Source organism: Ambystoma mexicanum, chromosome 1p (assembly GCF_040938575.1).
Source record: "Ambystoma mexicanum isolate Mex_15411 chromosome 1p, UKY_AmexF1_1, whole genome shotgun sequence".
Lineage (NCBI taxonomy): Eukaryota > Metazoa > Chordata > Amphibia > Caudata > Ambystomatidae > Ambystoma > Ambystoma mexicanum.
In genome coordinates, this window is record NC_090921.1 from 7,257,140 (window position 1) to 7,281,415 (window position 24,276).

Consider the following 24,276-nt stretch of genomic DNA (forward strand, 5'->3'; position numbering starts at 1 on the left):
TTGGCAATCTCCGGAGCCACGCTCACTTGGATACCCCGCCCCATACAACACCGGCCCTGTGTGCGAGCACTGAACCCGCTCTTTGTTATGCAAAGTGCCTGATTGTCAGCAAGGAGGGCTTGGGCGTTGTGGCTGCTTTGAAGAGATTTGGAGGGGGTGTCACCAGGACAAGGCAGGGCTGCTCGCCCTTTCTCCTTCACATAAGTGCTAAATCCAGCTGACGTGTCTCTTCCAGGATCATTAACGTTGAATGCTTGACCAGCGCAGAATCGACAGCCTGAAAAGTATCAGAAGATTCCCTAAAAGCACGGGGTTATAGCTCAGTAGTAGAGCATTTGACTGCAGATCAAGAGGTCCCTGGTTCAAATCCGGGTGTCCCCTTCTACTTTTCTTAAATTTTAATAATAAATAATTGTTTATTCACAAAGATATGTGTTCCTTTTCTAATTACACTTGGCATCAGTGAACATTTACCCTTCAAGATGCATGATCAAAAAGTGTTCTGGTTTCATCCTAGTTAACATATTGCTAACAGCAATTATGCACTTTTTAAAGTGTCCGTTTAGTGTTTTAGCTCCACTTTTGCTGGCTGCTCCTTGAGATCAAGGAACATTTGTATTTACAGAACCCAAGGGTGCTACACACTGTCCACCCATCACCCCCCACACCTGTAAGCAAGCGGGGCACATTCAGATTGAAATTGGCCCCCAGGAGCCCTAACAAATGTTGTCCCGGTGTTGTATGCTATCCTGCATCCCCATGGTAGCTTGTGGGATACATTGTTTGGAAATCTCCGGAGCCACGCTCACTTGGATACCCCGCCCCATACAACACCGGCCCTGTGAGCGAGCACTAAAGCTGCTCTTTGTTATGCAAAGTGCCTGATTGTCAGCAAGGAGGGCTTGGGTGTTGTGGCTTTGAAGAGATTTGGAGGGGGTGTCACCAGGACAAGGCAGGGCTGCTCGCCCTTTCTCCTTCACATAAGTGCAAAATCCAGCTGACGTGTCTCTTCCAGGATCATTAACGTTGAATGCTTGACCAGCGCAGAATCGACAGCCTGAAAAGTATCAGAAGATTCGCTAAAAGGACGGGGATATAGCTCAGTGGTAGAGCATTTGACTGCAGATCAAGACGTCCCTGGTTCAAATCCGGGTGTCCCCTTCCACTTTTCTTAAATTTTAATAATAAATAATTGTTTATTCACAAAGATATGTGTTCCTTTTCTAATTACACTTGGCATCAGTGAACATTTACGCTTCAAGATGCATGATCAAAAAGTGTACTGGTTTCATCCTAGTTAACATCTTGCGGACAGCAATTATGCACTTTTTAAAGTGTCCGTTTAGTGTTTTAGCTCCACTTTTGCTGCCTGCTCCTTGAGATCAAGGAACATTTGTATTTACAGAACCCAAGGGTGCTACACACTGTCCACCCCTCATCCCCCACACCTGTAAGCAAGCGGGGCACATTCAGATTGAAATTGGCCCCCAGGAGCCCTAACAAATGTTGTCCCAGTGTTGTACGCTATCCTGCATCACCCATGGTAGCTTGTGGGATACATTGTTTGGCAATCTCCGGAGCCACGCTCACTTGGATACCCCGCCCCATACAACACCGGCCCTGTGTGCGAGCACTGAACCCGCTCTTTGTTATGCAAAGTGCCTGATTGTCAGCAAGGAGGGCTTGGGCGTTGTGGCTGCTTTGAAGAGATTTGGAGGGGGTGTCACCAGGACAAGGCAGGGCTGCTCGCCCTTTCTCCTTCACATAAGTGCAAAATCCAGCTGACGTGTCTCTTCCAGGATCATTAACGTTGAATGCTTGACCAGTGCAGAATCGACAGCCTGAAAAGTATCAGAAGATTCGCTAAAAGCACGGGGATATAGCTCAGTGGTAGAGCATTTGACTGCAGATCAAGAGGTCCCTGGTTCAAATCCGGGTGTCCCCTTCGACTTTTCTTAAATTTTAATAATAAATAATTGTTTATTCACAAAGATATGTGTTCCTTTTCTAATTACACTTGGCATCAGTGAACATTTACGCTTCAAGATGCATGATCAAAAAGTGTTCTGGTTTCATCCTAGTTAACATCTTGCGGACAGCAATTATGCACTTTTTAAAGTGTCCGTTTAGTGTTTTAGCTCCACTTTTGCTGCCTGCTCCTTGAGATCAAGGAACATTTGTATTTACAGAACCCAAGGGTGCTGTCCACCCCTCATCCCCCACACCTGTAAGCAAGCGGGGCACATTCAGATTGAAATTGGCCCCCAGGAGCCCTAACAAATGTTGTCCCAGTGTTGTACGCTATCCTGCATCACCCATGGTAGCTTGTGGGATACATTGTTTGGCAATCTCCGGAGCCACGCTCACTTGGATACCCCGCCCCATACAACACCGGCCCTGTGTGCGAGCACTGAACCCGCTCTTTGTTATGCAAAGTGCCTGATTGTCAGCAAGGAGGGCTTGGGCGTTGTGGCTGCTTTGAAGAGATTTGGAGGGGGTGTCACCAGGACAAGGCAGGGCTGCTCACCCTTTCTCCTTCACATAAGTGCAAAATCCAGCTGACGTGTCTCTTCCAGGATCATTAACGTTGAATGCTTGACCAGCGCAGAATCGTCAGCCTGAAAAGTATCAGAAGATTCCCTAAAAGCACGGGGATATAGCTCAGTGGTAGAGCATTTGACTGCAGATCAAGAGGTCCCTGGTTCAAATCCGGGTGTCCCCTTCTACTTTTCTTAAATTTTAATAATAAATAATTGTTTATTCACAAAGATATGTGTTCCTTTTCTAATTACACTTGGCATCAGTGAACATTTACCCTTCAAGATGCATGATCAAAAAGTGTTCTGGTTTCATCCTAGTTAACATATTGCTAACAGCAATTATGCACTTTTTAAAGTGTCCGTTTAGTGTTTTAGCTCCACTTTTGCTGCCTGCTCCTTGAGATCAAGGAACATTTGTATTTACAGAATCCAAGGGTGCTACACACTGTCCACCCCTCACCCCCCACACCTGTAAGCAAGCGGGGCACATTCAGATTGAAATTGGCCCCCAGGAGCCCTAACAAATGTTGTCCCGGTGTTTTATGCTATCCTGCATCCCCATGGTAGCTTGTGGGATACATTGATTGGAAATCTCCGGAGCCACGCTCACTTGGATACCCCGCCCCATACAACACCGGCCCTGTGAGCGAGCACTAAAGCTGCTCTTTGTTATGCAAAGTGCCTGATTGTCAGCAAGGAGGGCTTGGGTGTTGTGGCTTTGAAGAGATTTGGAGGGGGTGTCACCAGGACAAGGCAGGGCTGCTCGCCCTTTCTCCTTCACATAAGTGCAAAATCCAGCTGACGTGTCTCTTCCAGGATCATTAACGTTGAATGCTTGACCAGTGCAGAATCGACAGCCTGAAAAGTATCAGAAGATTCGCTAAAAGCACGGGGATATAGCTCAGTGGTAGAGCATTTGACTGCAGATCAAGAGGTCCCTGGTTCAAATCCGGGTGTCCCCTTCGACTTTTCTTAAATTTTAATAATAAATAATTGTTTATTCACAAAGATATGTGTTCCTTTTCTAATTACACTTGGCATCAGTGAACATTTACGCTTCAAGATGCATGATCAAAAAGTGTTCTGGTTTCATCCTAGTTAACATCTTGCGGACAGCAATTATGCACTTTTTAAAGTGTCCGTTTAGTGTTTTAGCTCCACTTTTGCTGCCTGCTCCTTGAGATCAAGGAACATTTGTATTTACAGAACCCAATGGTGCTACACACTGTCCACCCCTCATCCCCCACACCTGTAAGCAAGCGGGGCACATTCAGATTGAAATTGGCCCCCAGGAGCCCTAACAAATGTTGTCCCAGTGTTGTACGCTATCCTGCATCACCCATGGTAGCTTGTGGGATACATTGTTTGGCAATCTCCGGAGCCACGCTCACTTGGATACCCCGCCCCATACAACACCGGCCCTGTGTGCGAGCACTGAACCCGCTCTTTGTTATGCAAAGTGCCTGATTGTCAGCAAGGAGTGCTTGGGCGTTGTGGCTGCTTTGAAGAGATTTGGAGGGGGTGTCACCAGGACAAGGCAGGGCTGCTCGCCCTTTCTCCTTCACATAAGTGCTAAAACCAGCTGACGTGTCTCTTCCAGGATCATTAACGTTGAATGCTTGACCAGCGCAGAATCGACAGCGTGAAAAGTATCAGAAGATTCCCTAAAAGCACGGGGATATAGCTCAGTGGTAGAGCATTTGACTGCAGATCAAGAGGTCCCTGGTTCAAATCCGGGTGTCCCCTTCGACTTTTCTTAAATTTTAATAATAAATAATTGTTTATTCACAAAGATATGTGTTCCTTTTCTAATTACACTTGGCATCAGTGAACATTTACCCTTCAAGATGCATGATCAAAAAGTGTTCTGGTTTCATCCTAGTTAACATATTGCTAACAGCAATTATGCACTTTTTAAAGTGTCCGTTTAGTGTTTTAGCTCCACTTTTGCTGCCTGCTCCTTGAGATCAAGGAACAATTGTATTTACAGAACCCTAGGGTGCTACACACTGTCCACCCCTCACCCCCCACACCTGTAAGCAAGCGGGGCACATTCAGATTGAAATTGGCCCCCAGGAGCCCTAACAAATGTTGTCCCGGTCTTTTATGCTATCCTGCATCCCCATGGTAGCTTGTGGGATACATTGTTTGGAAATCTCCGGAGCCACGCTCACTTGGATACCCCGCCCCATACAACACCGGCCCTGTGAGCGAGCACTAAAGCTGCTCTTTGTTATGCAAAGTGCCTGATTGTCAGCAAGGAGGGCTTGGGTGTTGTGGCTTTGAAGAGATTTGGAGGGGGTGTCACCAGGACAAGGCAGGGCTGCTCGCCCTTTCTCCTTCACATAAGTGCAAAATCCAGCTGACGTGTCTCTTCCAGGATCATTAACGTTGAATGCTTGACCAGTGCAGAATCGACAGCCTGAAAAGTATCAGAAGATTAGCTAAAAGCAAGGGGATATAGCTCAGTGGTAGAGCATTTGACTGCAGATCAAGAGGTCCCTGGTTCAAATCCGGGTGTCCCCTTCGACTTTTCTTAAATTTTAATAATAAATAATTGTTTATTCACAAAGATATGTGTTCCTTTTCTAATTACACTTGGCATCAGTGAACATTTACGCTTCAAGATGCATGATCAAAAAGTGTTCCGGTTTCATCCTAGTTAACATCTTGCGGACAGCAATTATGCACTTTTTAAAGTGTCCGTTTAGTGTTTTAGCTCCACTTTTGCTGCCTGCACCTTGAGATCAAGGAACATTTGTATTTACAGAACCCAAGGGTGCTACACACTGTCCACCCCTCATCCCCCACACCTGTAAGCAAGCGGGGCACATTCAGATTGAAATTGGCCCCCAGGAGCCCTAACAAATGTTGTCCCAGTGTTGTACGCTATCCTGCATCACCCATGGTAGCTTGTGGGATACACTGTTTGGCAATCTCCGGAGCCACGCTCACTTGGATACCCCGCCCCATACAACACCGGCCCTGTGTGCGAGCACTGAACCCGCTCTTTGTTATGCAAAGTGCCTGATTGTCAGCAAGGAGGGCTTGGGCGTTGTGGCTGCTTTGAAGAGATTTGGAGGGGGTGTCACCAGGACAAGGCAGGGCTGCTCGCCCTTTCTCCTTCACATAAGTGCAAAATCCAGCTGACGTGTCTCTTCCAGGATCATTAACGTTGAATGCTTGACCAGTGCAGAATCGACAGCCTGAAAAGTATCAGAAGATTCGCTAAAAGCACGGGGATATAGCTCAGTGGTAGAGCATTTGACTGCAGATCAAGAGGTCCCTGGTTCAAATCCGGGTGTCCCCTTCGACTTTTCTTAAATTTTAATAATAAATAATTGTTTATTCACAAAGATATGTGTTCCTTTTCTAATTACACTTGGCATCAGTGAACATTTACGCTTCAAGATGCATGATCAAAAAGTGTTCTGGTTTCATCCTAGTTAACATCTTGCGGACAGCAATTATGCACTTTTTAAAGTGTCCGTTTAGTGTTTTAGCTCCACTTTTGCTGCCTGCTCCTTGAGATCAAGGAACATTTGTATTTACAGAACCCAAGGATGCTACACACTGTCCACCCCTCATCCCCCACACCTGTAAGCAAGCGGGGCACATTCAGATTGAAATTGGCCCCCAGGAGCCCTAACAAATGTTGTCCCAGTGTTGTACGCTATCCTGCATCACCCAAGGTAGCTTGTGGGATACACTGTTTGGCAATCTCCGGAGCCACGCTCACTTGGATACCCCGCCCCATACAACACCGGCCCTGTGTGCGAGCACTGAACCCGCTCTTTGTTATGCAAAGTGCCTGATTGTCAGCAAGGAGGGCTTGGGCGTTGTGGCTGCTTTGAAGAGATTTGGAGGGGGTGTCACCAGGACAAGGCAGGGCTGCTCGCCCTTTCTCCTTCACATAAGTGCTAAATCCAGCTGACGTGTCTCTTCCAGGATCATTAACGTTGAATGCTTGACCAGCGCAGAATCGTCAGCCTGAAAAGTATCAGAAGATTCCCTAAAAGCACGGGGATATAGCTCAGTGGTAGAGCATTTGACTGCAGATCAAGAGGTCCCTGGTTCAAATCCGGGTGTCCCCTTCGACTTTTCTTAAATTTTAATAATAAATAATTGTTTATTCACAAAGATATGTGTTCCTTTTCTAATTACACTTGGCATCAGTGAACATTTACCCTTCAAGATGCATGATCAAAAAGTGTTCTGGTTTCATCCTAGTTAACATATTGCTAACAGCAATTATGCACTTTTTAAAGTGTCCGTTTAGTGTTTTAGCTCCACTTTTGCTGCCTGCTCCTTGAGATCAAGGAACATTTGTATTTACAGAACCCAAGGGTGCTACACACTGTCCACCCCTCATCCCCCACACCTGTAAGCAAGCGGGGCACATTCAGATTGAAATTGGCCCCCAGGAGCCCTAACAAATGTTGTCCCGGTGTTGTATGCTATCCTGCATCCCCATGGTAGCTTGTGGGATACATTGTTTGGAAATCTCCGGAGCCACGCTCACTTGGATACCCCGCCCCATACAACACCGGCCCTGTGAGCGAGCACTAAAGCAGCTCTTTGTTATGCAAAGTGTCTGATTGTCAGCAAGGAGGGCTTGGGCGTTGTGGCTGCTTTGAAGAGATTTGGAGGGGGTGTCACCAGGACAAGGCAGGGCTGCTCGCCCTTTCTCCTTCACATAAGTGCTAAATCCAGCTGACGTGTCTCTTCCAGGTTCATTAACGTTGAATGCTTGACCAGCGCAGAATCGACAGCCTGAAAAGTATCAGAAGATTCCATAAATGCACAGGGATATAGCTCTGTGGTAGAGCATTTGACTGCAGATCAAGAGGTCCCTGGTTCAAATCCGGGTGTCCCCTTCTACTTCTCTTAAATTTTAATAATAAATAATTGTTTATTCACAAAGATATGTGTTCCTTTTCTAATTACACTTGGCATCAGTGAACATTTACCCTTCAAGATGCATGATCAAAAAGTGTTCTGGTTTCATCCTAGTTAACATATTGCTAACAGCAATTATGCACTTTTTAAAGTGTCCGTTTAGTGTTTTAGCTCCACTTTTGCTGCCTGCTCCTTGAGATCAAGGAACATTTGTATTTACAGAACCCAAGGGTGCTACACACTGTCCACCCCTCACCCCCCACACCTGTAAGCAAGCGGGGCACATTCAGATTGAAATTGGCCCCCAGGAGCCCTAATAAATTTTGTCCCGGTGTTGTATGCTATCCTGCATCCCCATGGTAGCTTGTGGGATACATTGTTTGGAAATCTCCGGAGCCACGCTCACTTGGATACCCCGCCCCATACAACACCGGCCCTGTGAGCGAGCACTAAAGCTGCTCTTTGTTATGCAAAGTGCCTGATTGTCAGCAAGGAGGGCTTGGGTGTTGTGGCTTTGAAGAGATTTGGAGGGGGTGTCACCAGGACAAGGCAGGGCTGCTCGCCCTTTCTCCTTCACATAAGTGCAAAATCCAGCTGACGTGTCTCTTCCAGGATCATTAACGTTGAATGCTTGACCAGTGCAGAATCGACAGCCTGAAAAGTATCAGAAGATTCGCTAAAAGCACGGGGATATAGCTCAGTGGTAGAGCATTTGACTGCAGATCAAGAGGTCCCTGGTTCAAATCCGGGTGTCCCCTTCTACTTTTCTTAAATTTTAATAATAAATAATTGTTTATTCACAAAGATATGTGTTCCTTTTCTAATTACACTTGGCATCAGTGAACATTTACGCTTCAAGATGCATGATCAAAAAGTGTTCTGGTTTCATCCTAGTTAACATCTTGCGGACAGCAATTATGCACTTTTTAAAGTGTCCGTTTAGTGTTTTAGCTCCACTTTTGCTGCCTGCTCCTTGAGATCAAGGAACATTTGTATTTACAGAACCCAAGGGTGCTACACACTGTCCACCCCTCATCCCCCACACCTGTAAGCAAGTGGGGCACATTCAGATTGAAATTGGCCCCCAGGAGCCCTAACAAATGTTGTCCCAGTGTTGTACGCTATCCTGCATCACCCATGGTAGCTTGTGGGATACACTGTTTGGCAATCTCCGGAGCCACGCTCACTTGGATACCCCGCCCCATACAACACCGGCCCTGTGTGCGAGCACTGAACCCGCTCTTTGTTATGCAAAGTGCCTGATTGTCAGCAAGGAGGGTTTGGGCGTTGTGGCTGCTTTGAAGAGATTTGGAGGGGGTGTCACCAGTACAAGGCAGGGCTGCTCGCCCTTTCTCCTTCACATAAGTGCTAAATCCAGCTGACGTGTCTCTTCCAGGATCATTAACGTTGAATGCTTGACCAGCGCAGAATCGACAGCCTGAAAAGTATCAGAAGATTCCCTAAAAGCACGGGGATATAGCTCAGTGGTAGAGCATTTGACTGCAGATCAAGAGGTCCCTGGTTCAAATCCGGGTGTCCCCTTCGACTTTTCTTAAATTTTAATAATAAATAATTGTTTATTCACAAAGATATGTGTTCCTTTTCTAATTACACTTGGCATCAGTGAACATTTACGCTTCAAGATGCATGATCAAAAAGTGTTCTGGTTTCATCCTAGTTAACATCTTGCGGACAGCAATTATGCACTTTTTAAAGTGTCCGTTTAGTGTTTTAGCTCCACTTTTGCTGCCTGCTCCTTGAGATCAAGGAACATTTGTATTTACAGAACCCAAGGGTGCTACACACTGTCCACCCCTCATCCCCCACACCTGTAAGCAAGCGGGGCACATTCAGATTGAAATTGGCCCCCAGGAGCCCTAACAAATGTTGTCCCAGTGTTGTACGCTATCCTGCATCACCCATGGTAGCTTGTGGGATACATTGTTTGGCAATCTCCGGAGCCACGCTCACTTGGATACCCCGCCCCATACAACACCGGCCCTGTGTGCGAGCACTGAACCCGCTCTTTGTTATGCAAAGTGCCTGATTGTCAGCAAGGAGGGCTTGGGCGTTGTGGCTGCTTTGAAGAGATTTGGAGGGGGTGTCACCAGGACAAGGCAGGGCTGCTCGCCCTTTCTCCTTCACATAAGTGCTAAATCCAGCTGACGTGTCTCTTCCAGGATCATTAACGTTGAATGCTTGACCAGCGCAGAATCGTCAGCCTGAAAAGTATCAGAAGATTCCCTAAAAGCACGGGGATATAGCTCAGTGGTAGAGCATTTGACTGCAGATCAAGAGGTCCCTGGTTCAAATCCGGGTGTCCCCTTCGACTTTTCTTAAATTTTAATAATAAATAATTGTTTATTCACAAAGATATGTGTTCCTTTTCTAATTACACTTGGCATCAGTGAACATTTACCCTTCAAGATGCATGATCAAAAAGTGTTCTGGTTTCATCCTAGTTAACATATTGCTAACAGCAATTATGCACTTTTTAAAGTGTCCGTTTAGTGTTTTAGCTCCACTTTTGCTGCCTGCTCCTTGAGATCAAGGAACATTTGTATTTACAGAACCCAAGGGTGCTACACACTGTCCACCCCTCATCCCCCACACCTGTAAGCAAGCGGGGCACATTCAGATTGAAATTGGCCCCCAGGAGCCCTAACAAATGTTGTCCCGGTGTTGTATGCTATCCTGCATCCCCATGGTAGCTTGTGGGATACATTGTTTGGAAATCTCCGGAGCCACGCTCACTTGGATACCCCGCCCCATACAACACCGGCCCTGTGAGCGAGCACTAAAGCAGCTCTTTGTTATGCAAAGTGTCTGATTGTCAGCAAGGAGGGCTTGGGCGTTGTGGCTGCTTTGAAGAGATTTGGAGGGGGTGTCACCAGGACAAGGCAGGGCTGCTCGCCCTTTCTCCTTCACATAAGTGCTAAATCCAGCTGACGTGTCTCTTCCAGGATCATTAACGTTGAATGCTTGACCAGCGCAGAATCGACAGCCTGAAAAGTATCAGAAGATTCCATAAATGCACAGGGATATAGCTCTGTGGTAGAGCATTTGACTGCAGATCAAGAGGTCCCTGGTTCAAATCCGGGTGTCCCCTTCGACTTCTCTTAAATTTTAATAATAAATAATTGTTTATTCACAAAGATATGTGTTCCTTTTCTAATTACACTTGGCATCAGTGAACATTTACCCTTCAAGATGCATGATCAAAAAGTGTTCTGGTTTCATCCTAGTTAACATATTGCTAACAGCAATTATGCACTTTTTAAAGTGTCCGTTTAGTGTTTTAGCTCCACTTTTGCTGCCTGCTCCTTGAGATCAAGGAACATTTGTATTTACAGAACCCAAGGGTGCTACACACTGTCCACCCCTCACCCCCCACACCTGTAAGCAAGCGGGGCACATTCAGATTGAAATTGGCCCCCAGGAGCCCTAATAAATGTTGTCCCGGTGTTGTATGCTATCCTGCATCCCCATGGTAGCTTGTGGGATACATTGTTTGGAAATCTCCGGAGCCACGCTCACTTGGATACCCCGCCCCATACAACACCGGCCCTGTGAGCGAGCACTAAAGCTGCTCTTTGTTATGCAAAGTGCCTGATTGTCAGCAAGGAGGGCTTGGGTGTTGTGGCTTTGAAGAGATTTGGAGGGGGTGTCACCAGGACAAGGCAGGGCTGCTCGCCCTTTCTCCTTCACATAAGTGCAAAATCCAGCTGACGTGTCTCTTCCAGGATCATTAACGTTGAATGCTTGACCAGTGCAGAATCGACAGCCTGAAAAGTATCAGAAGATTCGCTAAAAGCACGGGGATATAGCTCAGTGGTAGAGCATTTGACTGCAGATCAAGAGGTCCCTGGTTCAAATCCGGGTGTCCCCTTCGACTTTTCTTAAATTTTAATAATAAATAATTGTTTATTCACAAAGATATGTGTTCCTTTTCTAATTACACTTGGCATCAGTGAACATTTACCCTTCAAGATGCATGATCAAAAAGTGTTCTGGTTTCATCCTAGTTAACATATTGCTAACAGCAATTATGCACTTTTTAAAGTGTCCGTTTAGTGTTTTAGCTCCATTTTTGCTGCCTGCTCCTTGAGATCAAGGAACATTTGTATTTACAGAACCCAAGGGTGCTACACACTGTCCACCCCTCATCCCCCACACCTGTAAGCAAGCGGGGCACATTCAGATTGAAATTGGCCCCCAGGAGCCCTAACAAATGTTGTCCCGGTGTTGTATGCTATCCTGCATCCCCATGGTAGCTTGTGGGATACATTGTTTGGAAATCCCCGGAGCCACGCTCACTTGGATACCCCGCCCCATACAACACCGGCCCTGTGAGCGAGCACTAAAGCAGCTCTTTGTTATGCAAAGTGTCTGATTGTCAGCAAGGAGGGCTTGGGCGTTGTGGCTGCTTTGAAGAGATTTGGAGGGGGTGTCACCAGGACAAGGCAGGGCTGCTCGCCCTTTCTCCTTCACATAAGTGCAAAATCCAGCTGACGTGTCTCTTCCAGGATCATTAACGTTGAATGCTTGACCAGTGCAGAATCGGCAGCCTGAAAAGTATCAGAAGATTCGCTAAAAGCACGGGGATATAGCACAGTGGTAGAGCATTTGACTGCAGATCAAGAGGTCCCTGGTTCAAATCCGGGTGTCCCCTTCAACTTTTCTTAAATTTTAATAATAAATAATTGTTTATTCACAAAGATATGTGTTCCTTTTCTAATTACACTTGGCATCAGTGAACATTTACGCTTCAAGATGCATGATCAAAAAGTGTTCTGGTTTCATCCTAGTTAACATCTTGCGGACAGCAATTATGCACTTTTTAAAGTGTCCGTTTAGTGTTTTAGCTCCACTTTTGCTGCCTGCTCCTTGAGATCAAGGAACATTTGTATTTACAGAACCCAAGGGTGCTACACACTGTCCACCCCTCATCCCCCACACCTGTAAGCAAGCGGGGCACATTCAGATTGAAATTGGCCCCCAGGAGCCCTAACAAATGTTGTCCCGGTGTTGTATGCTATCCTGCATCCCCATGGTAGCTTGTGGGATACATTGTTTGGAAATCTCCGGAGCCACGCTCACTTGGATACCCCGCCCCATACAACACCGGCCCTGTGAGCGAGCACTAAAGCAGCTCTTTGTTATGCAAAGTGTCTGATTGTCAGCAAGGAGGGCTTGGGCGTTGTGGCTGCTTTGAAGAGATTTGGAGGGGGTGTCACCAGGACAAGGCAGGGCTGCTCGCCCTTTCTCCTTCACATAAGTGCTAAATCCAGCTGACGTGTCTCTTCCAGGATCATTAACGTTGAATGCTTGACCAGCGCAGAATCGACAGCCTGAAAAGTATCAGAAGATTCCATAAATGCACAGGGATATAGCTCTGTGGTAGAGCATTTGACTGCAGATCAAGAGGTCCCTGGTTCAAATCCGTGTGTCCCCTTCGACTTCTCTTAAATTTTAATAATAAATAATTGTTTATTCACAAAGATATGTGTTCCTTTTCTAATTACACTTGGCATCAGTGAACATTTACCCTTCAAGATGCATGATCAAAAAGTGTTCTGGTTTCATCCTAGTTAACATATTGCTAACAGCAATTATGCACTTTTTAAAGTGTCCGTTTAGTGTTTTAGCTCCACTTTTGCTGCCTGCTCCTTGAGATCAAGGAACATTTGTATTTACAGAACCCAAGGGTGCTACACACTGTCCACCCCTCACCCCCCACACCTGTAAGCAAGCGGGGCACATTCAGATTGAAATTGGCCCCCAGGAGCCCTAATAAATGTTGTCCCGGTGTTGTATGCTATCCTGCATCCCCATGGTAGCTTGTGGGATACATTGTTTGGAAATCTCCGGAGCCACGCTCACTTGGATACCCCGCCCCATACAACACCGGCCCTGTGAGCGAGCACTAAAGCTGCTCTTTGTTATGCAAAGTGCCTGATTGTCAGCAAGGAGGGCTTGGGTGTTGTGGCTTTGAAGAGATTTGGAGGGGGTGTCACCAGGACAAGGCAGGGCTGCTCGCCCTTTCTCCTTCACATAAGTGCAAAATCCAGCTGACGTGTCTCTTCCAGGATCATTAACGTTGAATGCTTGACCAGTGCAGAATCGACAGCCTGAAAAGTATCAGAAGATTCGCTAAAAGCACGGGGATATAGCTCAGTGGTAGAGCATTTGACTGCAGATCAAGAGGTCCCTGGTTCAAATCCGGGTGTCCCCTTCGACTTTTCTTAAATTTTAATAATAAATAATTGTTTATTCACAAAGATATGTGTTCCTTTTCTAATTACACTTGGCATCAGTGAACATTTACCCTTCAAGATGCATGATCAAAAAGTGTTCTGGTTTCATCCTAGTTAACATATTGCTAACAGCAATTATGCACTTTTTAAAGTGTCCGTTTAGTGTTTTAGCTCCATTTTTGCTGCCTGCTCCTTGAGATCAAGGAACATTTGTATTTACAGAACCCAAGGGTGCTACACACTGTCCACCCCTCATCCCCCACACCTGTAAGCAAGCGGGGCACATTCAGATTGAAATTGGCCCCCAGGAGCCCTAACAAATGTTGTCCCGGTGTTGTATGCTATCCTGCATCCCCATGGTAGCTTGTGGGATACATTGTTTGGAAATCCCCGGAGCCACGCTCACTTGGATACCCCGCCCCATACAACACCGGCCCTGTGAGCGAGCACTAAAGCAGCTCTTTGTTATGCAAAGTGTCTGATTGTCAGCAAGGAGGGCTTGGGCGTTGTGGCTGCTTTGAAGAGATTTGGAGGGGGTGTCACCAGGACAAGGCAGGGCTGCTCGCCCTTTCTCCTTCACATAAGTGCAAAATCCAGCTGACGTGTCTCTTCCAGGATCATTAACGTTGAATGCTTGACCAGTGCAGAATCGGCAGCCTGAAAAGTATCAGAAGATTCGCTAAAAGCACGGGGATATAGCACAGTGGTAGAGCATTTGACTGCAGATCAAGAGGTCCCTGGTTCAAATCCGGGTGTCCCCTTCAACTTTTCTTAAATTTTAATAATAAATAATTGTTTATTCACAAAGATATGTGTTCCTTTTCTAATTACACTTGGCATCAGTGAACATTTACGCTTCAAGATGCATGATCAAAAAGTGTTCTGGTTTCATCCTAGTTAACATCTTGCGGACAGCAATTATGCACTTTTTAAAGTGTCCGTTTAGTGTTTTAGCTCCACTTTTGCTGCCTGCTCCTTGAGATCAAGGAACATTTGTATTTACAGAACCCAAGGGTGCTACACACTGTCCACCCCTCATCCCCCACACCTGTAAGCAAGCGGGGCACATTCAGATTGAAATTGGCCCCCAGGAGCCCTAACAAATGTTGTCCCAGTGTTGTACGCTATCCTGCATCACCCATGGTAGCTTGTGGGATACATTGTTTGGCAATCTCCGGAGCCACGCTCACTTGGATACCCCGCCCCATACAACACCGGCCCTGTGTGCGAGCACTGAACCCGCTCTTTGTTATGCAAAGTGCCTGATTGTCAGCAAGGAGTGCTTGGGCGTTGTGGCTGCTTTGAAGAGATTTGGAGGGGGTGTCACCAGGACAAGGCAGGGCTGCTCGCCCTTTCTCCTTCACATAAGTGCTAAATCCAGCTGACGTGTCTCTTCCAGGATCATTAACGTTGAATGCTTGACCAGCGCAGAATCGACAGCCTGAAAAGTATCAGAAGATTCCCTAAAAGCGCGGGGATATAGCTCAGTGGTAGAGCATTTGACTGCAGATCAAGAGGTCCCTGGTTCAAATCCGGGTGTCCCCTTCGACTTTTCTTAAATTTTAATAATAAATAATTGTTTATTCACAAAGATATGTGTTCCTTTTCTAATTACACTTGGCATCAGTGAACATTTACCCTTCAAGATGCATGATCAAAAAGTGTTCTGGTTTCATCCTAGTTAACATATTGCTAACAGCAATTATGCACTTTTTAAAGTGTCCGTTTAGTGTTTTAGCTCCACTTTTGCTGCCTGCTCCTTGAGATCAAGGAACATTTGTATTTACAGAACCCAAGGGTGCTACACACTGTCCACCCCTCACCCCCCACACCTGTAAGCAAGCGGGGCACATTCAGATTGAAATTGGCCCCCAGGAGCCCTAACAAATGTTGTCCCGGTGTTGTATGCTATCCTGCATCCCCATGGTAGCTTGTGGGATACATTGTTTGGAAATCTCCGGAGCCACGCTCACTTGGATACCCCGCCCCATACAACACCGGCCCTGTGAGCGAGCACTAAAGCTGCTCTTTGTTATGCAAAGTGCCTGATTGTCAGCAAGGAGGGCTTGGGTGTTGTGGCTTTGAAGAGATTTGGAGGGGGTGTCACCAGGACAAGGCAGGGCTGCTCGCCCTTTCTCCTTCACATAAGTGCAAAATCCAGCTGACGTGTCTCTTCCAGGATCATTAACGTTGAATGCTTGACCAGTGCAGAATCGACAGCCTGAAAAGTATCAGAAGATTCGCTAAAAGCACGGGGATATAGCTCAGTGGTAGAGCATTTGACTGCAGATCAAGAGGTCCCTGGTTCAAATCCGGGTGTCCCCTTCGACTTTTCTTAAATTTTAATAATAAATAATTGTTTATTCACAAAGATATGTGTTCCTTTTCTAATTACACTTGGCATCAGTGAACATTTACGCTTCAAGATGCATGATCAAAAAGTGTTCTGGTTTCATCCTAGTTAACATCTTGCGGACAGCAATTATGCACTTTTTAAAGTGTCCGTTTAGTGTTTTAGCTCCACTTTTGCTGCCTGCTCCTTGAGATCAAGGAACATTTGTATTTACAGAACCCAAGGGTGCTACACACTGTCCACCCCTCATCCCCCACACCTGTAAGCAAGCGGGGCACATTCAGATTGAAATTGGCCCCCAGGAGCCCTAACAAATGTTGTCCCAGTGTTGTACGCTATCCTGCATCACCCATGGTAGCTTGTGGGATACATTGTTTGGAAATCTCCGGAGCCACGCTCACTTGGATACCCCGCCCCATACAACACCGGCCCTGTGAGCGAGCACTAAAGCTGCTCTTTGTTATGCAAAGTGCCTGATTGTCAGCAAGGAGGGCTTGGGTGTTGTGGCTTTGAAGAGATTTGGAGGGGGTGTCACCAGGACAAGGCAGGGCTGCTCGCCCTTTCTCCTTCACATAAGTGCAAAATCCAGCTGACGTGTCTCTTCCAGGATCATTAACGTTGAATGCTTGACCAGTGCAGAATCGACAGCCTGAAAAGTATCAGAAGATTCCCTAAAAGCACGGGGATATAGCTCAGTGGTAGAGCATTTGACTGCAGATCAAGAGGTCCCTGGTTCAAATCCGGGTGTCCCCTTCGACTTTTCTTAAATTTTAATAATAAATAATTGTTTATTCACAAAGATATGTGTTCCTTTTCTAATTACACTTGGCATCAGTGAACATTTACCCTTCAAGATGCATGATCAAAAAGTGTTCTGGTTTCATCCTAGTTAACATATTGCTAACAGCAATTATGCACTTTTTAAAGTGTCCGTTTAGTGTTTTAGCTCCACTTTTGCTGCCTGCTCCTTGAGATCAAGGAACATTTGTATTTACAGAACCCAAGGGTGCTACACACTGTCCAATGAACCCAAGGGTGCTACACACTAACAAATGTTGTCCCGGTGTTGTATGCTATCCTGCATCCCCATGGTAGCTTGTGGGATACATTGTTTGGAAATCTCCGGAGCCACGCTCACTTGGATACCCCGCCCCATACAACACCGGCCCTGTGAGCGAGCACTAAAGCTGCTCTTTGTTATGCAAAGTGCCTGATTGTCAGCAAGGAGGGCTTGGGTGTTGTGGCTTTGAAGAGATTTGGAGGGGGTGTCACCAGGACAAGGCAGGGCTGCTCGCCCTTTCTCCTTCACATAAGTGCAAAATCCAGCTGACGTGTCTCTTCCAGGATCATTAACGTTGAATGCTTGACCAGTGCAGAATCGACAGCCTGAAAAGTATCAGAAGATTAGCTAAAAGCACGGGGATATAGCTCAGTGGTAGAGCATTTGACTGCAGATCAAGAGGTCCCTGGTTCAAATCCGGGTGTCCCCTTCGACTTTTCTTAAATTTTAATAATAAATAATTGTTTATTCACAAAGATATGTGTTCCTTTTCTAATTACACTTGGCATCAGTGAACATTTACGCTTCAAGATGCATGATCAAAAAGTGTTCTGGTTTCATCCTAGTTAACATCTTGCGGACAGCAATTATGCACTTTTTAAAGTGTCCGTTTAGTGTTTTAGCTCCACTTTTGCTGCCTGCTCCTTGAGATCAAGGAACATTTGTATTTACAGAACCCAAGGGTGCTACACACTGTCCACCCCTCATCCCCCACACCTGTAAGCAAGCGGGGCACATTCAGATTGAAATTGGCCCCCAGGAGCCCTAACAAATGTTGTCCCAGTGTTGTACGCTATCCTGCATCACCCATGGTAGCTTGTGGGATACACTGTTTGGCAATCTCCGGAGCCACGCTCACTTGGATACCCCGCCCCATACAACACCGGCCCTGTGTGCGAGCACTGAACCCGCTCTTTGTTATGCAAAGTGCCTGATTGTCAGCAAGGAGGGCTTGGGCGTTGTGGCTGCTTTGAAGAGATTTGGAGGGGGTGTCACCAGGACAAGGCAGGGCTGCTCGCCCTTTCTCCTTCACATAAGTGCTAAATCCAGCTGACGTGTCTCTTCCAGGATCATTAACGTTGAATGCTTGACCAGCGCAGAATCGACAGCCTGAAAAGTATCAGAAGATTCCCTAAAAGCACGGGGATATAGCTCAGTGGTAGAGCATTTGACTGCAGATCAAGAGGTCCCTGGTTCAAATCCGGGTGTCCCCTTCGACTTTTCTTAAATTTTAATAATAAATAATTGTTTATTCACAAAGATATGTGTTCCTTTTCTAATTACACTTGGCATCAGTGAACATTTACGCTTCAAGATGCATGATCAAAAAGTGTTCTGGTTTCATCCTAGTTAACATCTTGCGGACAGCAATTATGCACTTTTTAAAGTGTCCGTTTAGTGTTTTAGCTCCACTTTTGCTGCCTGCTCCTTGAGATCAAGGAACATTTGTATTTACAGAACCCAAGGGTGCTACACACTGTCCACCCCTCACCCCCCCACACCTGTAAGCAAGCGGGGCACATTCAGATTGAAATTGGCCCCCAGGAGCCATAACAAATGTTGTCCCGGTGTTTTATGCTATCCTGCATCCCCATGGTAGCTTGTGGGATACATTGTTTGGAAATCTCCGGAGCCACGCTCACTTGGATACCCCGCCCCATACAACACCGGCCCTGTGAGCGAGCACTAAAGCTGCTCTTTGTTATGCAAAGTGCCTGATTGTCAGCAAGGAGGGCTTGGGTGTTGTGGCTTTGAAGAGATTTGGAGGGGGTGTCACCAGGACAAGGCAGGGCTGCTCGCCCTTTCTCCTTCACATAAGTGCAAAATCCAGCTGACGTGTCTCTTCCAGGATCATTAACGTTGAATGCTTGACCAGTGCAGAATCGACAGCCTGAAAAGTATCAGAAGATTAGCTAAAAGCACGGGGATATAGCTCAGTGGTAGAGCATTTGACTGCAGATCAAGAGGTCCCTGGTTCAAATCCGGGTGTCCCCTTCGACTTTTCTTAAATTTTAATAATAAATAATTGTTTATTCACAAAGATATGTGTTCCTTTTCTAATTACACTTGGCATCAGTGAACATTTACGCTTCAAGATGCATGATCAAAAAGTGTTCCGGTTTCATCCTAGTTAACATCTTGCGGACAGCAATTATGCACTTTTTAAAGTGTCCGTTTAGTGTTTTAGCTCCACTTTTGCTGCCTGCTCCTTGAGATCAAGGAACATTTGTATTTACAGAACCCAAGGGTGCTACACACTGTCCACCCCTCATCCCCCACACCTGTAAGCAAGCGGGGCACATTCAGATTGAAATTGGCCCCCAGGAGCCCTAACAAATGTTGTCCCAGTGTTGTACGCTATCCTGCATCACCCATGGTAGCTTGTGGGATACATTGTTTGGCAATCTCCGGAGCCACGCTCACTTGGATACCCCGCCCCATACAACACCGGCCCTGTGAGCGAGCACTAAAGCTGCTCTTTGTTATGCAAAGTGCCTGATTGTCAGCAAGGAGGGCTTGGGTGTTGTGGCTTTGAAGAGATTTGGAGGGGGTGTCACCAGGACAAGGCAGGGCTGCTCGCCCTTTCTCCTTCACATAAGTGCAAAATCCAGCTGACGTGTCTCTTCCAGGATCATTAACGTTGAATGCTTGACCAGTGCAGAATCGACAGCCTGAAAAGTATCAGAAGATTCGCTAAAAGCACGGGGATATAGCTCAGTGGTGGAGCATTTGACTGCAGATCAAGAGGTCCCTGGTTCAAATCCGGGTGTCCCCTTCGACTTTTCTTAAATTTTAATAATAAATAATTGTTTATTCACAAAGATATGTGTTCCTTTTCTAATTACACTTGGCATCAGTGAACATTTACGCTTCAAGATGCATGATCAAAAAGTGTTCTGGTTTCATCCTAGTTAACATCTTGCGGACAGCAATTATGCACTTTTTAAAGTGTCCGTTTAGTGTTTTAGCTCCACTTTTGCTGCCTGCTCCTTGAGATCAAGGAACATTTGTATTTACAGAACCCAAGGGTGCTACACACTGTCCACCCCTCATCCCCCACACCTGTAAGCAAGCGGGGCACATTCAGATTGAAATTGGCCCCCAGGAGCCCTAACAAATGTTGTCCCAGTGTTGTACGCTATCCTGCATCACCCATGGTAGCTTGTGGGATACACTGTTTGGCAATCTCCGGAGCCACGCTCACTTGGATACCCCGCCCCATACAACACCGGCCCTGTGTGCGAGCACTGAACCCGCTCTTTGTTATGCAAAGTGCCTGATTGTCAGCAAGGAGGGCTTGGGCGTTGTGGCTGCTTTGAAGAGATTTGGAGGGGGTGTCACCAGGACAAGGCAGGGCTGCTCGCCCTTTCTCCTTCACATAAGTGCTAAATCCAGCTGACGTGTCTCTTCCAGGATCATTAACGTTGAATGCTTGACCAGCGCAGAATCGTTAGCCTGAAAAGTATCAGAAGATTCCCTAAAAGCACGGGGATATAGCTCAGTGGTAGAGCATTTGACTGCAGATCAAGAGGTCCCTCGTTCAAATCCGGGTGTCCCCTTCGACTTTTCTTAAATTTTAATAATAAATAATTGTTTATTCACAAAGATATGTGTTCCTTTTCTAATTACACTTGGCATCAGTGAACATTTACGCTTCAAGATGCATGATCAAAAAGTGTTCTGGTTTCATCCTAGTTAACATCTTGCGGACAGCAATTATGCACTTTTTAAAGTGTCCGTTTAGTGTTTTAGCTCCACTTTTGCTGCCTGCTCCTTGAGATCAAGGAACATTTGTATTTACAGAACCCAAGGGTGCTACACACTGTCCACCCCTCACCCCCCACACCTGTAAGCAAGCGGGGCACATTCAGATTGAAATTGGCCCCCAGGAGCCCTAACAAATGTTGTCCCGGTGTTTTATGCTATCCTGCATCACCCATGGTAGCTTGTGGGATACATTGTTTGGCAATCTCCGGAGCCACGCTCACTTGGATACCCCGCCCCATACAACACCGGCCCTGTGAGCGAGCACTAAAGCTGCTCTTTGTTATGCAAAGTGCCTGATTGTCAGCAAGGAGGGCTTGGGTGTTGTGGCTTTGAAGAGATTTGGAGGGGGTGTCACCAGGACAAGGCAGGGCTGCTCGCCCTTTCTCCTTCACATAAGTGCAAAATCCAGCTGACGTGTCTCTTCCAGGATCATTAACGTTGAATGCTTGACCAGTGCAGAATCGACAGCCTGAAAAGTATCAGAAGATTCGCTAAAAGCACGGGGATATAGCTCAGTGGTGGAGCATTTGACTGCAGATCAAGAGGTCCCTGGTTCAAATCCGGGTGTCCCCTTCGACTTTTCTTAAATTTTAATAATAAATAATTGTTTATTCACAAAGATATGTGTTCCTTTTCTAATTACACTTGGCATCAGTGAACATTTACGCTTCAAGATGCATGATCAAAAAGTGTTCTGGTTTCATCCTAGTTAACATCTTGCGGACAGCAATTATGCACTTTTTAAAGTGTCCGTTTAGTGTTTTAGCTCCACTTTTGCTGCCTGCTCCTTGAGATCAAGGAACATTTGTATTTACAGAACCCAAGGGTGCTACACACTGTCCACCCCTCATCCCCCACACCTGTAAGCAAGCGGGGCACATTCAGATTGAAATTGGCCCCCAGGAGCCCTAACAAATGTTGTCCCAGTGTTGTACGCTATCCTGCATCACCCATGGTAGCTTGTGGGATACACTGTTTGGCAATCTCCGGAGCCACGCTCACTTGGATACCCCGCCCCATACAACACCGGCCCTGTGTGCGAGCACTGAACCCGCTCTTTGTTATGCAAAGTGCCTGATTGTCAGCAAGGAGGGCTTGGGCGTTGTGGCTGCTTTGAAGAGATTTGGAGGGGGTGTCACCAGGACAAGGCAGGGCTGCTCGCCCTTTCTCCTTCACATAAGTGCTAAATCCAGCTGACGTGTCTCTTCCAGGATCATTAACGTTGAATGCTTGACCAGCGCAGAATCGTTAGCCTGAAAAGTATCAGAAGATTCCCTAAAAGCACGGGGATATAGCTCAGTGGTAGAGCATTTGACTGCAGATCAAGAGGTCCCTCGTTCAAATCCGGGTGTCCCCTTCGACTTTTCTTAAATTTTAATAATAAATAATTGTTTATTCACAAAGATATGTGTTCCTTTTCTAATTACACTTGGCATCAGTGAACATTTACGCTTCAAGATGCATGATCAAAAAGTGTTCTGGTTTCATCCTAGTTAACATCTTGCGGACAGCAATTATGCACTTTTTAAAGTGTCCGTTTAGTGTTTTAGCTCCACTTTTGCTGCCTGCTCCTTGAGATCAAGGAACATTTGTATTTACAGAACCCAAGGGTGCTACACACTGTCCACCCCTCACCCCCCACACCTGTAAGCAAGCGGGGCACATTCAGATTGAAATTGGCCCCCAGGAGCCCTAACAAATGTTGTCCCGGTGTTTTATGCTATCCTGCATCTCCATGGTAGCTTGTGGGATACATTGTTTGGAAATCTCCGGAGCCACGCTCACTTGGATACCCCGCCCCATACAACACCGGCCCTGTGAGCGAGCACTAAAGCTGCTCTTTGTTATGCAAAGTGCCTGATTGTCAGCAAGGAGGGCTTGGGTGTTGTGGCTTTGAAGAGATTTGGAGGGGGTGTCACCAGGACAAGGCAGGGCTGCTCGCCCTTTCTCCTTCACATAAGTGCAAAATCCAGCTGACGTGTCTCTTCCAGGATCATTAACGTTGAATGCTTGACCAGTGCAGAATCGACAGCCTGAAAAGTATCAGAAGATTAGCTAAAAGCACGGGATATAGCTCAGTGGTAGAGCATTTGACTGCAGATCAAGAAGTCCCTGGTTCAAATCCGGGTGTCCCCTTCGACTTTTCTTAAATTTTAATAATAAATAATTGTTTATTCACAAAGATATGTGTTCCTTTTCTAATTACACTTGGCATCAGTGAACATTTACGCTTCAAGATGCATGATCAAAAAGTGTTCCGGTTTCATCCTAGTTAACATCTTGCGGACAGCAATTATGCACTTTTTAAAGTGTCCGTTTAGTGTTTTAGCTCCACTTTTGCTGCCTGCTCCTTGAGATCAAGGAACATTTGTATTTACAGAACCCAAGGGTGCTACACACTGTCCACCCCTCATCCCCCACACCTGTAAGCAAGCGGGGCACATTCAGATTGAAATTGGCCCCCAGGAGCCCTAACAAATGTTGTCCCAGTGTTGTACGCTATCCTGCATCACCCATGGTAGCTTGTGGGATACATTGTTTGGCAATCTCCGGAGCCACGCTCACTTGGATACCCCGCCCCATACAACACCGGCCCTGTGTGCGAGCACTGAACCCGCTCTTTGTTATGCAAAGTGCCTGATTGTCAGCAAGGAGGGCTTGGGCGTTGTGGCTGCTTTGAAGAGATTTGGAGGGGGTGTCACCAGGACAAGGCAGGGCTGCTCGCCCTTTCTCCTTCACATAAGTTCTAAATCCAGCTGACGTGTCTCTTCCAGGATCATTAATGTTGAATGCTTGACCAGTGCAGAATCGACAGCCTGAAAAGTATCAGAAGATTCCCTAAAAGCACGGGGATATAGCTCAGTGGTAGAGCATTTGACTGCAGATCAAGAGGTCCCTGGTTCAAATCCGGGTGTCCCCTCCGACTTTTCTTAAATTTTAATAATAAATAATTGTTTATTCACAAAGATATGTGTTCCTTTTCTAATTACACTTGGCATCAGTGAACATTTACGCTTCAAGATGCATGATCAAAAAGTGTTCTGGTTTCATCCTAGTTAACATCTTGCGGACAGCAATTATGCACTTTTTAAAGTGTCCGTTTAGTGTTTTAGCTCCACTTTTGCTGCCTGCTCCTTGAGATCAAGGAACATTTGTATTTACAGAACCCAAGGGTGCTACACACTGTCCACCCCTCACCCCCCACACCTGTAAGCAAGCGGGGCACATTCAGATTGAAATTGGCCCCCAGGAGCCCTAACAAATAATGTCCCGGTGTTGTATGCTATCCTGCATCCCCATGGTAGCTTGTGGGATACATTGTTTGGAAATCTCCGGAGCCACGCTCACTTGGATACCCCGCCCCATACAACACCGGCCCTGTGAGCGAGCACTAAAGCT

General features: G+C 46.4%; 27 non-coding genes across 27 annotated transcripts; all 27 read left to right on the plus strand.

The window, feature by feature from the left end:
• Window positions 1-309: 309 nt before the first annotated feature.
• Window positions 310-381, plus strand: TRNAC-GCA (transfer RNA cysteine (anticodon GCA)). Its single transcript has one exon. It is a non-coding gene; the product is annotated as a tRNA-Cys (tRNA).
• A 708-nt stretch (window positions 382-1,089) lies between these two features.
• Window positions 1,090-1,161, plus strand: TRNAC-GCA (transfer RNA cysteine (anticodon GCA)). Its single transcript has one exon. It is a non-coding gene; the product is annotated as a tRNA-Cys (tRNA).
• Window positions 1,162-1,873: 712 nt separating this feature from the next.
• Window positions 1,874-1,945, plus strand: TRNAC-GCA (transfer RNA cysteine (anticodon GCA)). Its single transcript has one exon. It is a non-coding gene; the product is annotated as a tRNA-Cys (tRNA).
• A 705-nt stretch (window positions 1,946-2,650) lies between these two features.
• TRNAC-GCA (transfer RNA cysteine (anticodon GCA)) lies at window positions 2,651-2,722 on the plus strand. Its single transcript has one exon. It is a non-coding gene; the product is annotated as a tRNA-Cys (tRNA).
• Window positions 2,723-3,430: 708 nt separating this feature from the next.
• On the plus strand, window positions 3,431-3,502 carry TRNAC-GCA (transfer RNA cysteine (anticodon GCA)). Its single transcript has one exon. It is a non-coding gene; the product is annotated as a tRNA-Cys (tRNA).
• Window positions 3,503-4,214: 712 nt separating this feature from the next.
• Window positions 4,215-4,286, plus strand: TRNAC-GCA (transfer RNA cysteine (anticodon GCA)). Its single transcript has one exon. It is a non-coding gene; the product is annotated as a tRNA-Cys (tRNA).
• Window positions 4,287-4,994: 708 nt separating this feature from the next.
• TRNAC-GCA (transfer RNA cysteine (anticodon GCA)) lies at window positions 4,995-5,066 on the plus strand. The gene has a single exon. It is a non-coding gene; the product is annotated as a tRNA-Cys (tRNA).
• A 712-nt stretch (window positions 5,067-5,778) lies between these two features.
• On the plus strand, window positions 5,779-5,850 carry TRNAC-GCA (transfer RNA cysteine (anticodon GCA)). Its single transcript has one exon. It is a non-coding gene; the product is annotated as a tRNA-Cys (tRNA).
• Window positions 5,851-6,562: 712 nt separating this feature from the next.
• TRNAC-GCA (transfer RNA cysteine (anticodon GCA)) lies at window positions 6,563-6,634 on the plus strand. Its single transcript has one exon. It is a non-coding gene; the product is annotated as a tRNA-Cys (tRNA).
• A 1,491-nt stretch (window positions 6,635-8,125) lies between these two features.
• On the plus strand, window positions 8,126-8,197 carry TRNAC-GCA (transfer RNA cysteine (anticodon GCA)). The gene has a single exon. It is a non-coding gene; the product is annotated as a tRNA-Cys (tRNA).
• Window positions 8,198-8,909: 712 nt separating this feature from the next.
• Window positions 8,910-8,981, plus strand: TRNAC-GCA (transfer RNA cysteine (anticodon GCA)). The gene has a single exon. It is a non-coding gene; the product is annotated as a tRNA-Cys (tRNA).
• A 712-nt stretch (window positions 8,982-9,693) lies between these two features.
• TRNAC-GCA (transfer RNA cysteine (anticodon GCA)) lies at window positions 9,694-9,765 on the plus strand. Its single transcript has one exon. It is a non-coding gene; the product is annotated as a tRNA-Cys (tRNA).
• A 1,491-nt stretch (window positions 9,766-11,256) lies between these two features.
• TRNAC-GCA (transfer RNA cysteine (anticodon GCA)) lies at window positions 11,257-11,328 on the plus strand. The gene has a single exon. It is a non-coding gene; the product is annotated as a tRNA-Cys (tRNA).
• Window positions 11,329-12,039: 711 nt separating this feature from the next.
• TRNAC-GCA (transfer RNA cysteine (anticodon GCA)) lies at window positions 12,040-12,111 on the plus strand. The gene has a single exon. It is a non-coding gene; the product is annotated as a tRNA-Cys (tRNA).
• A 1,491-nt stretch (window positions 12,112-13,602) lies between these two features.
• On the plus strand, window positions 13,603-13,674 carry TRNAC-GCA (transfer RNA cysteine (anticodon GCA)). The gene has a single exon. It is a non-coding gene; the product is annotated as a tRNA-Cys (tRNA).
• Window positions 13,675-14,385: 711 nt separating this feature from the next.
• TRNAC-GCA (transfer RNA cysteine (anticodon GCA)) lies at window positions 14,386-14,457 on the plus strand. The gene has a single exon. It is a non-coding gene; the product is annotated as a tRNA-Cys (tRNA).
• Window positions 14,458-15,169: 712 nt separating this feature from the next.
• On the plus strand, window positions 15,170-15,241 carry TRNAC-GCA (transfer RNA cysteine (anticodon GCA)). The gene has a single exon. It is a non-coding gene; the product is annotated as a tRNA-Cys (tRNA).
• Window positions 15,242-15,949: 708 nt separating this feature from the next.
• TRNAC-GCA (transfer RNA cysteine (anticodon GCA)) lies at window positions 15,950-16,021 on the plus strand. Its single transcript has one exon. It is a non-coding gene; the product is annotated as a tRNA-Cys (tRNA).
• Window positions 16,022-16,730: 709 nt separating this feature from the next.
• Window positions 16,731-16,802, plus strand: TRNAC-GCA (transfer RNA cysteine (anticodon GCA)). Its single transcript has one exon. It is a non-coding gene; the product is annotated as a tRNA-Cys (tRNA).
• A 665-nt stretch (window positions 16,803-17,467) lies between these two features.
• TRNAC-GCA (transfer RNA cysteine (anticodon GCA)) lies at window positions 17,468-17,539 on the plus strand. The gene has a single exon. It is a non-coding gene; the product is annotated as a tRNA-Cys (tRNA).
• A 712-nt stretch (window positions 17,540-18,251) lies between these two features.
• Window positions 18,252-18,323, plus strand: TRNAC-GCA (transfer RNA cysteine (anticodon GCA)). The gene has a single exon. It is a non-coding gene; the product is annotated as a tRNA-Cys (tRNA).
• A 709-nt stretch (window positions 18,324-19,032) lies between these two features.
• TRNAC-GCA (transfer RNA cysteine (anticodon GCA)) lies at window positions 19,033-19,104 on the plus strand. Its single transcript has one exon. It is a non-coding gene; the product is annotated as a tRNA-Cys (tRNA).
• A 709-nt stretch (window positions 19,105-19,813) lies between these two features.
• Window positions 19,814-19,885, plus strand: TRNAC-GCA (transfer RNA cysteine (anticodon GCA)). The gene has a single exon. It is a non-coding gene; the product is annotated as a tRNA-Cys (tRNA).
• Window positions 19,886-20,597: 712 nt separating this feature from the next.
• Window positions 20,598-20,669, plus strand: TRNAC-GCA (transfer RNA cysteine (anticodon GCA)). The gene has a single exon. It is a non-coding gene; the product is annotated as a tRNA-Cys (tRNA).
• A 709-nt stretch (window positions 20,670-21,378) lies between these two features.
• Window positions 21,379-21,450, plus strand: TRNAC-GCA (transfer RNA cysteine (anticodon GCA)). Its single transcript has one exon. It is a non-coding gene; the product is annotated as a tRNA-Cys (tRNA).
• Window positions 21,451-22,162: 712 nt separating this feature from the next.
• Window positions 22,163-22,234, plus strand: TRNAC-GCA (transfer RNA cysteine (anticodon GCA)). Its single transcript has one exon. It is a non-coding gene; the product is annotated as a tRNA-Cys (tRNA).
• Window positions 22,235-23,725: 1,491 nt separating this feature from the next.
• On the plus strand, window positions 23,726-23,797 carry TRNAC-GCA (transfer RNA cysteine (anticodon GCA)). The gene has a single exon. It is a non-coding gene; the product is annotated as a tRNA-Cys (tRNA).
• Window positions 23,798-24,276: the final 479 nt, after the last annotated feature.